Raw genomic sequence first — 8888 nt, forward strand, 5'->3', positions numbered from 1 at the left:
CCAGAGTGCAATGGTCACCTGCAGAGACAGACCCCACGCGAAGTTTGGTTTCAATATTGAGAATGATGATGCCACACGCACAAACACAGACCAGGTATATAAAAAGGTTTATTACTTATGTCATGGAGGTCTCTGGAGAGAGCAGAGCCGGTCTCTCAATAGGTCCAAAATGGCTCTAGAGAGGAGGAGGAAAGGAGGAAAGGAGACCAGCCTGGTCTTTATTGTGGTTAGGGTGCAGGGCCAGGGTGAGCGTGCCCACATGCCCACAGGAAGGGGCTTGTGTGATTGGAATCCCCCGCCAATACCCAAGGAGAGAGCATTCAGACTTCCTTATCAGCTTGTCCAGGTGTGAGACACAAGGGCAAGAAGGAGGGGTGAGTCTTAAAAGCCCAGCAGTCAAGTATCAAGGCAGACCGTACAGTGTAACTATATGTCCGAAACAGGAGGAAGAATCTCCGTCCTCTTCTCTCCAGGCCTTCTGATCTTTGGGCCTGATATGGAGACACTCTGTGACATAACAGCAACTGGAAGACAGGAGAGGTAATACTATTCTCAAGAAAAAGATTCATTTACCTAACAGAAGCTTTATTCAGAGGATCTGAAAAATCCTTCCAGGAGTAGAGCCGGGAACAACGATCTCCCCAAACTTCCCTGTCCACAGGGAATGCCAGAATAACATTCTCTCAGGGTTTTATTACAAAGACTGTTAAAAATGTAGTCGGTATCCAGTAGGGAGGGCAAAAGACTAGAAAAAGAAAGAGGGTAAAGGGACCCAATAGTACTCATCCAAGGCTGACTCTATGTAATATAATCCATACAAACCAGTAGGATAAGTCACATTTGGCACTATCTTCTGGACTCCAATTATGATGGTGATCCACTACCAATCAGATTTTTTTTTTTCATGAATAGACTTGTGTATCCTGCTGGATACTGAAGGATAATGATGGTGCCATACATCTTTATCTCTTGCTCTTGAGATCAAGATAGAGCAACGTATCTTGATAGAGGACCTGGATATACCATCTTGGACATTTAGAATGGCCAACAGCAAGATTACATTGATAATTTCTGTGTACGCAGGCCATCTGACATGTGCCTGGAGGTGACCACAAATGAGAATGGTGCTGGAACCAAGACACCAAGGGCTACATGGGTCTTGCACCTCTTCATCCCCCAAGAGAATGTTCTGAGTTCTCAGAGGAATGTTCTCGGAACATTCTCCCCTGTACAGACAAGGTTCAATAAGGTCTTTAACTCCCAGCCCTCCTGAGTTTATTGCTCTAACACCCACAATTAAGTGGCCATGGTCTCTGTGTCTCCTACTTAGAACTCTCAAGACCTTTGTGGTTGTTAGCCATTGAGAGGCTAATGACCTTAGATCACGTTTCCACCTCTTGCCCACTCTGCCATTGCCAAGGAGCACAATGAAGAGCAGTCTGAGACATGAACTATGGCCAGGACAGGCCTACCACTCTTTATAGAGTGGTTTTCTTAGTAGTCGTATTTCAAGGTGAGTGGCAGGCAACAAGAAGCATCTACTGTTCTGTCTCTGGAGCTCTGCCAACACTTCACACTTTTCAAGGCAATATCTTTATTCACATCCACACATTACTAAAAACGGTCTCTATTTCCTGGCCAAAGCTGACTGGCATCTGAACCAATTAGTCCTTCCCCTGGCATTCTGGAAGTGGAACCAAGAAAAAGAGGTCAGCCTCTCATGAGGCTCCCCTTGAGGGCATGAAAACCTGGGAGCCCTTGACAGTCACATTTTGTCATGCCATCTGAGAGCAGAAAAAGCCAGTCAGCAGTGACAGGGAAATATAAAACATAAGTCCAAACAGAAGTAAAGGCAAGGGGTTAAGAGAGGGTCCTGATTTTTTTTGTTCTGTCCCCAGTTCCAGTTTACAAGCACACCGCAGTCTTTTTCCTTGGGTTCCGTGACCTAACCAAGCATCCTCAAAATGAATCCCCCTTCTACTAGTTTGAGCGGGGTTTCTGCAGTTTGCAACCCAAAGAGACCTAAGACAGGGAGCAAAACCAATCTTCTACCTTCTTACCTGAGGTTTCATTGTTCACGTTCTGCTACCAGACCTCTCCTCTTAAGAGCTCTTTTGAGTCCTGGGGGTACATAGAGGACACAGCACCCAGTGTGGCTCACAGAACCAAAAGGGTGGCATTAATCTTAAGATGCCTGCCAGTATCATTAAAATAAGCTGTGGATGTTTCCAGCCAAACCTATAAACTCTTTTCCAATCCATAACCAAATTGATCCACATCACAAAACAAAGACTCAGGGTCATTACCTTCTTTGAACGCTCAGATTTCTGATTCAATCACCTAGTGTATACTATCTTATACTACAGTTATTTGTATCTTTATCTTTCCAAGTAGGTAAATCTTGGGAGTCAAATCTTGCTTTCCTCACACTAAGAAAGCTACTTCCACATACTTAGTACTCCAGAAATCTTTGCAGACTAATTGAAATACCAAGTTTTGCAAGAAAGTCTAGTTGGTGTTGGAAAGCGGCTCTCAAAGAGGGAGCGCCACTGGACAGCTCCAAGAAGCCGGGTGCAAGGGGTTGAAACCCTGGCCCAGGGAACCGAGAGAAATGAGTAATTGAGGGGCTTTCCGGGAAGGATGGACCAGCAGGATTCAGCGCAGTCAGTTCAATCCTGGTGTACTGAGCCCCCAGCACTTCCCAAGCAGGGGAAGGACCGCCTCGGGAGGAAATGCGCCATTCTACCCGGCGGATACACACTGCGGAGAGCGGCCCTGCGCACCCAGCGCACGTCATCTCACACTGCGGGGCCAGGCTACTGACGTCTCACTTCACCTCGCACCCATGTCGTCACCCTGAGTCGCGCCGGGCCTGCAGCTGGTGCCTCCTCCCCTTCCCCGCTGCAGGTCGGATCAAGGTCAGCCTGGGAGCAGCGGCCAAGGATAGTTCCAAACACCCCATTTCGGTTCCACCCTCACGTCACCGCGCCTCGCAGCCCAACTTCCTTCCCTGCCCGTTCTTCAACACCTTCCTCTCGCCGCAGCCACGGCTCCCACCACACCCAACCCCTGGTCCTCACCTTGGGCGCCAACCGGCTCCCGGCGGCCCCACGAGGAGCAAGGACCACAGAGCGCCTGCGCAAAGTGCCCTCGGAAAACTACGATTCCCAGAAGGCCTCGGGGCGGGTTTTCGGAGGCCCCGCCTCCTGAGGGACAACAGGGGTAGTCGCGCGCGTCATTCAAAAGGTGGAAAGGTGACACTTGTAGTAAAAATGAAGGGAAGAAATGTAGTAAATGTAGTAAAAAAGAAAGAAAATGTAGTAAAAAAAAAAAAGTGAAGAACCAAGGCTGTCTCCTAGCCCTCCCTGTTCGCTTGCCCCAGGCGGACCCCTACCAAGGATGCCTCTGTTTCTTAGGCAGTTTTCTATCCAGGAGGATATTTGCAACCTCTACTCTCTTCAGGCACCTGCTGCTTCATCTCCCTCGCTTTCCGAGTGGGGGTGGAGCGGAGAAAGCTTGAGAGAGAATTCCCATACTTGCCTGTAATCAGAAATACAAATTTGCCTTTCTTCACGTTCATTCTACTGCCCTCTCCAATTAGAACAATAAACAGAGATACATCTGGGCTTTGTAATTATGTTAGTTAATAAAGTCCCTTGAGGCTTAAGCAAGTTGAGGAAGCATTTTCTATCTGCTGTGGCCGAAGGCATCCTGATACATGTTCACATCTTTTTTTTTTTTACATCTCTTTCATTTTTTACATTTTTTTTTTACATCTCTTACATTTTAAAAGAAATATTCTCTTCGTTTCACATCCCCCTCCAGCTACCAATCTTAACCTCTCCTTTTTATCAAAGCGAAACTACTCAGCATTGAAGATACTTGCTATGTTTACCTTCCTCTCCACCCATTCCTTAACCAAATTTGTTCCAATATGGCTTTGGCGCCACCATCCAGGTTACCGACAAATCAGGGGGTGGGGGTGGGTAATGCTTTGGTTTTCTTTTTTTTTTGATGTTTATTTATTTTTGAGAGAGACAGAGACAGAATGCGAGTGGGTTAGGGGCAGAGAGAGAGGGAGACACAGAATCCGAAGCAGGCTCCAGGCCCTGAGCTGTTATGTTAGCACCGAGCCCGAGGCGGGGCTCAAACTCACGAGCTGTGAGATCATGACCTGAGCTGAAGTCGGATGCTCAACCGACTGAGCCACCCAGGCACCCTTAATGCTTTGGTTTTCTTGACCACTTGACAACATTGAACACTTTTTGACTATTCCCTTTCTTGAAAGTCTTTCCTGTTAACCTGCTCTCACCTAGTGTTTCTCTTACCTACCTAGTCTCTTCTTTTATGGACTCTTCCTCTTTTCATGCCCATTAAATCTGTGTTCTTCAAGGACCTATCCTAGATCCTAGTCTCTTCCAACACTCTACCTTCATAAGCTATTTCCCACCACCTATATGGTTTCAGGTATCATCCATATATATGAAATCACTCTTTTCAGGTTCAGTCTGCCTGCAGAACATTCCTACATATGTCTGGATATTTCACAAACATCTCAAGCTCATTATATTCAAATGGACTCACTCTCTACCCTTATACCAAACACCCTGGGTACACTACCTCATATTCTCTTGGCCCAAATTTTACCCCAGCCATGCTGCAGCAACCACATTTGCACAAACATAATCAGATAACCCCTTGCCTCGGTCGTACCCCACACTTTTCACTTTCCTCCCTGGAGTTACTCTCTGACTCTGCCACAGGGGATGACTACAGCAAGCCTTGATGTTCATGCAGCAACACTTAACCAATGGGGGACGGGAGCCAGTAGATAAATGCTCCCCACTTCAAGGGCAGATAATCCTGAGGCTCATTCAACATGACTCCCCAGGTCCCAGCGGGACTGAACCTCAGTTGCCACGGCAGTGACCAACTTAATTACACACTGTTTATTGGCTTTTTCTCCTTCCCTTATTTAACAGATAATGTCATTAGTGTAATGACTAACATCAGTATTTTAATTATTTAAATCTTGCTCTATCAGATTATGGTATAATGCAAAAATAATGAATTATCCCAGTGGCAGGACAATAAAAGCAAATTGCTAGTTTGTTAAGTGAAGTTAAATTTACACTGCTATTAGTGGATCGATTTAATGGGTATAGAAAAGAATGTGTTGACAGGATCAATGGCTACATATCCGTCAAGAGGCAACTGACAGCCATCTTCCAATATAGAAACAAGGGGAAGCACAAAACAAGCTACAGTTGACTCTTCTTCATTAGCTTTTCTAGTGAGCTATCAGAGATAGTTAACTTCTAGGATCTAGCTTTTTCACCAGACAAGTCAAGGAATCAGAAAGGAAATGGTGGGACAAATCACTCCCAGGTCCTCCAACTTTATTGTCACGCCTTTAATTTTCCTCACTGTTTTATATTGACAGTTTTGGAGTGGTGGGGGAGCTCCAGTAGTTTCCACTGGGCACATCCATTGCCAGCACCCATTCATGCTTTGCCCATTCTAATAGAATATTTTCCTCCCTCTAGAATCATAATAAATGGATTTTAATATCCTTCTCAGAAAGAGGTGATGATCACACGAAGGATCGTTTATCTTTCACAACTGGCAACCTTAGATATTTCCTCTTCCATATATCCTGATTGGGTTGTTAGAGGTTCATAAGTAACATCTCTTCCCTACCTGAGATAACAAAAGATCCAACTCAGAACAAAGGAGTCAGGCACACAAAGATCCAAGCAGCTGTTTTGAGATCTATTAAAAGAAAAAATGTGCCCGAGGGATGGTAACAACAGGCTTCCCAGGCTTGGACCTCACCCAAACGCTTGACCTACTGGAAGCAAAAGACTTCTTTCTGCAGGTGCAGAGTGCTTACCACAGGACCAGAAACAAGCACCCCTCAAACATCTCCAATGATCAAAATAACCCCTGGAGTGCGTGGGTGGCTCAGTCGGTTAAGCCTCTGACTTTGGCTCAGGTCATGATCTCACGGCTGGTGGGTTCAAGCTCTGCGTCAGGCTCTGTGCTGACAGCTCACATCCAGGAGCCTGCTTCAGATTCTGTGTCTCCCCCTCTCTGTCCCTCCCCCACTCATGCTCAGTCTCTCTCTGTCTCAAAAATAAAGAAACATTAAAAAAAAAAAATTCAGAGGCGCCTGGATGGCTAAGTCGGTTAGGCATCTGACTTTGGCTCAGGTCACGATCTCACGGTTCATGGGTTTGAGCCCTGTGTTGGGCTCTGTGCTGACAGCTCAGAGCCTAGAACCTGTTTCAGGTTTTCAGGTTGTCTCTCTCTCTCTCTCTCTCTCTCTCTCTGCCCCTCCCCCGCTCAAGCTGTGTGTGTCTCTCTCTCAAAAACAAACATTAAAAAAAGTTTAAAAATAAAAAAAAACTCAAAATAGTCCCTTTATCTGTTACCTATAAAAACCCCTGATGGCTATCTGAAACTGTGCTGTACGATATAGTAGCTGCTAGCCACAGGTAGCTATTGAGCACTTGAAATGTGACTAGTCTGAACTTGAGATGTGCTATAAATACAAAGAAGTTGGAGATTATTTAAAATTTTCTCTTCTTTTTTTAATGTTTGAGAGAGAGAGAGAGACAGCATGAGCAGGAGGAGGGCAGAGAGAGGGAGACACAGAATCAGAAGCAGGCTCCAGGCTCTGAGCTGCCAGCACAGAGCCTGAGGTGGGGCTCCGACCCGTGGAACCACGAGGTCATGACCGGAGCCGAAGTCGAGTGCCCAACCAACGGAGCCGCCCAGTCACCTTGAAAATTTAGTTTTTTTCAAAAAGGTTGTAACACATGTCAATAATTTTTGCATTGATTACATGTGGAAATGACATTGAATGAAACATTTATTCAACTATTTTTAAATTAAAACTTAATTATAAAAATTAATCCCACCAGTTTCATTTTTAATTTTAAAACTATGGTATTTTTAATTTTAAAAATTTGACCAATTTCTGGTTCCAAGATTTGCTACTACTAATGATCATTTGGTGAAGCTAAAACCTCAAAATTTAAGGCCTCCAGTACTGTATGCCCCATTGCGAGATACCAGTTCAAAGGTAAAGTGGCCCTTCCCTCAGAATTTTTAGTAGGTGGAATAGTACTTCACATTTAAAAACAAAAACAAAAACCCTCCAGATCACTAAATTTAAAAAAAGAACAAAGATGGGGTGCCTGGGTGGCTCAGTCAGTTAAACATCTGACTCTTAATTTCCGCTCAGGTCATGATCTCATGGTTTCCTGAGTTCAAGCCCCCTATTGGGCTCTGTGCTGATGGTAGGGAGCCTGCTTGGGATTCTCTCTCCCTCTCTCTCTGCCCTTCCCCTGCTCATGCTGTCTCTATTGCTAAATAAATAAACTTAAAAAAAAAAAAACTTAAAAAAACCAAAAAGGTAACAAAGGGAAAGTATCAAATTTATATCCCCTTTCTGTTTCACTAATCACTGTACTCCCAGGTCCATTAGTATTCTGAATTTGTTCTAGTTTTATCTTGCTGACAATAGCAGAATATCTTAGGAAAATACTTGATTCTCAATTTACTTATTTACGTCTTCCTTTTTTTTTTTCTTTGTAGAGAGAAAGAGCAAGGGAGAGAGGCAGAGGGAGAGAATCTTAAGCAGGCTCCAGGCTCAGTGTGGAGCCTGATGCAGGGCTCAATCCCATGAACTTGGGATCATGACCTTGCCAAAATCAAGAGCTGGGCCTTCAACTGACTGAGCCCCCCAGGCGCTCTTGATCCTCACTTTACTTCTAACAAGGGAATAAATTAAAAATTCAGAATTCTCAGATATAGTCATCAGTCAAAAGTCTGTCAATCGTCCCTTTTATTTTCTACTGTACATTAAATAATACCAGCTATTATCCACTCTGATAGATTCTGCACTCTGTGAAGTGTTTTTCCTTAGGTTGCTTCAAGAGTCCACACATGAAAAAGCCTTCCCTGCCACTCGTCTGCTCTAAGAAAGGTAGACAAATAGGGTTGTTAGGAGGTGGGGAGTGGTCTGTTTGGCGATCCACCTTCTTGAATATGACTTTAGCTCCCAGGAGAAATGTTTCTTGGTCCCCTGGGATTCATGCTGGGAGAACTAAGTTCCAGACAGCCTTTCAGAATCAAGTCCTCTTCTGGGCTTCACCTAAAGCAACCCGGAAAGGAATGCAGACACCTGGAGTCGAAGTTGCCTAGCGCCTGACCTTTGATAAAATAAAAATATAGGACTGGGCCCAGGGCATACAGGTGTTTTTTGGGACTCAGAATTTCGGGAGTCAGAAGTTCAGAGAGGTGGAATCATATCAAGGCAGACCTTAAATATTCCGAGATTTCATTAAACAGGGAGCTATTTTAGGTCTTGAATAAGGCATTGATGGGCAGGAGAGAGTCATTTAGAAAGACTAGAAAGACTGGCCTAATAGTAGTGTGCAAAGTGTCAGTAATGTGCAAAATGTAATTTGCGACAGAGGCCGTTGATGTTAACCAAATACTGAGGTGCTTTCCTAGCCTCTGGTGCTGGGTTCTGGTTTATCAGATGTGGAGAGAAGGGATGGCCCTTAAAAATGTCCTAAAATACCTCCCAGCTTTCTCTTTCATGATAACCCTAGAGGCGACAAGTTCTAAATGATGAGGATGGAGTAAGACAGACTTGACTCACATCAGATTTTATGTGAGAAAGAAAACTTTACTTGGGGGGTTACTTACTATGGCACCATAGCATAGCATTCCCCTGTTCAATAGTGAAGAGGGAAGAATTCAAATGAGGAAATGACTACTGCAGTAAGGGAGCTGAGATGAGAAAGGTGTAGGCTAGACTGAAAATTCAGAGAAAGGACGAACCCAAGGATATGTTTTACATAGAGAGAACTTGG

At 44.6% G+C, this 8888-nt stretch overlaps 1 protein-coding gene across 5 annotated transcripts in view; it reads right to left on the bottom strand.

Moving 5' to 3' along the window:
* LOC132692075 (uncharacterized) overlaps positions 1-3139 on the bottom strand; it is a 14237-nt gene extending 11098 nt beyond the window's left edge. Inside the window, exons 1-2 of one of the 5 annotated variants that reach the window (XM_081795219.1) lie at positions 3081-3098; positions 2061-2121 (exon numbers count right to left, since the gene is read on the bottom strand). The gene's annotated coding sequence lies outside the window, so the exon portion shown is untranslated. The other 4 variants (XM_060654166.3, XM_060654182.3, XM_060654174.3 and 1 more) reach the window with 4 other exon arrangements.
* Positions 3140-8888: the final 5749 nt, after the last annotated feature.

This window comes from Panthera onca, chromosome A3 (assembly GCF_046562875.1).
Source record: "Panthera onca isolate mPanOnc1 chromosome A3, mPanOnc1 haplotype 2, whole genome shotgun sequence".
Classification (NCBI taxonomy): domain Eukaryota; kingdom Metazoa; phylum Chordata; class Mammalia; order Carnivora; family Felidae; genus Panthera; species Panthera onca.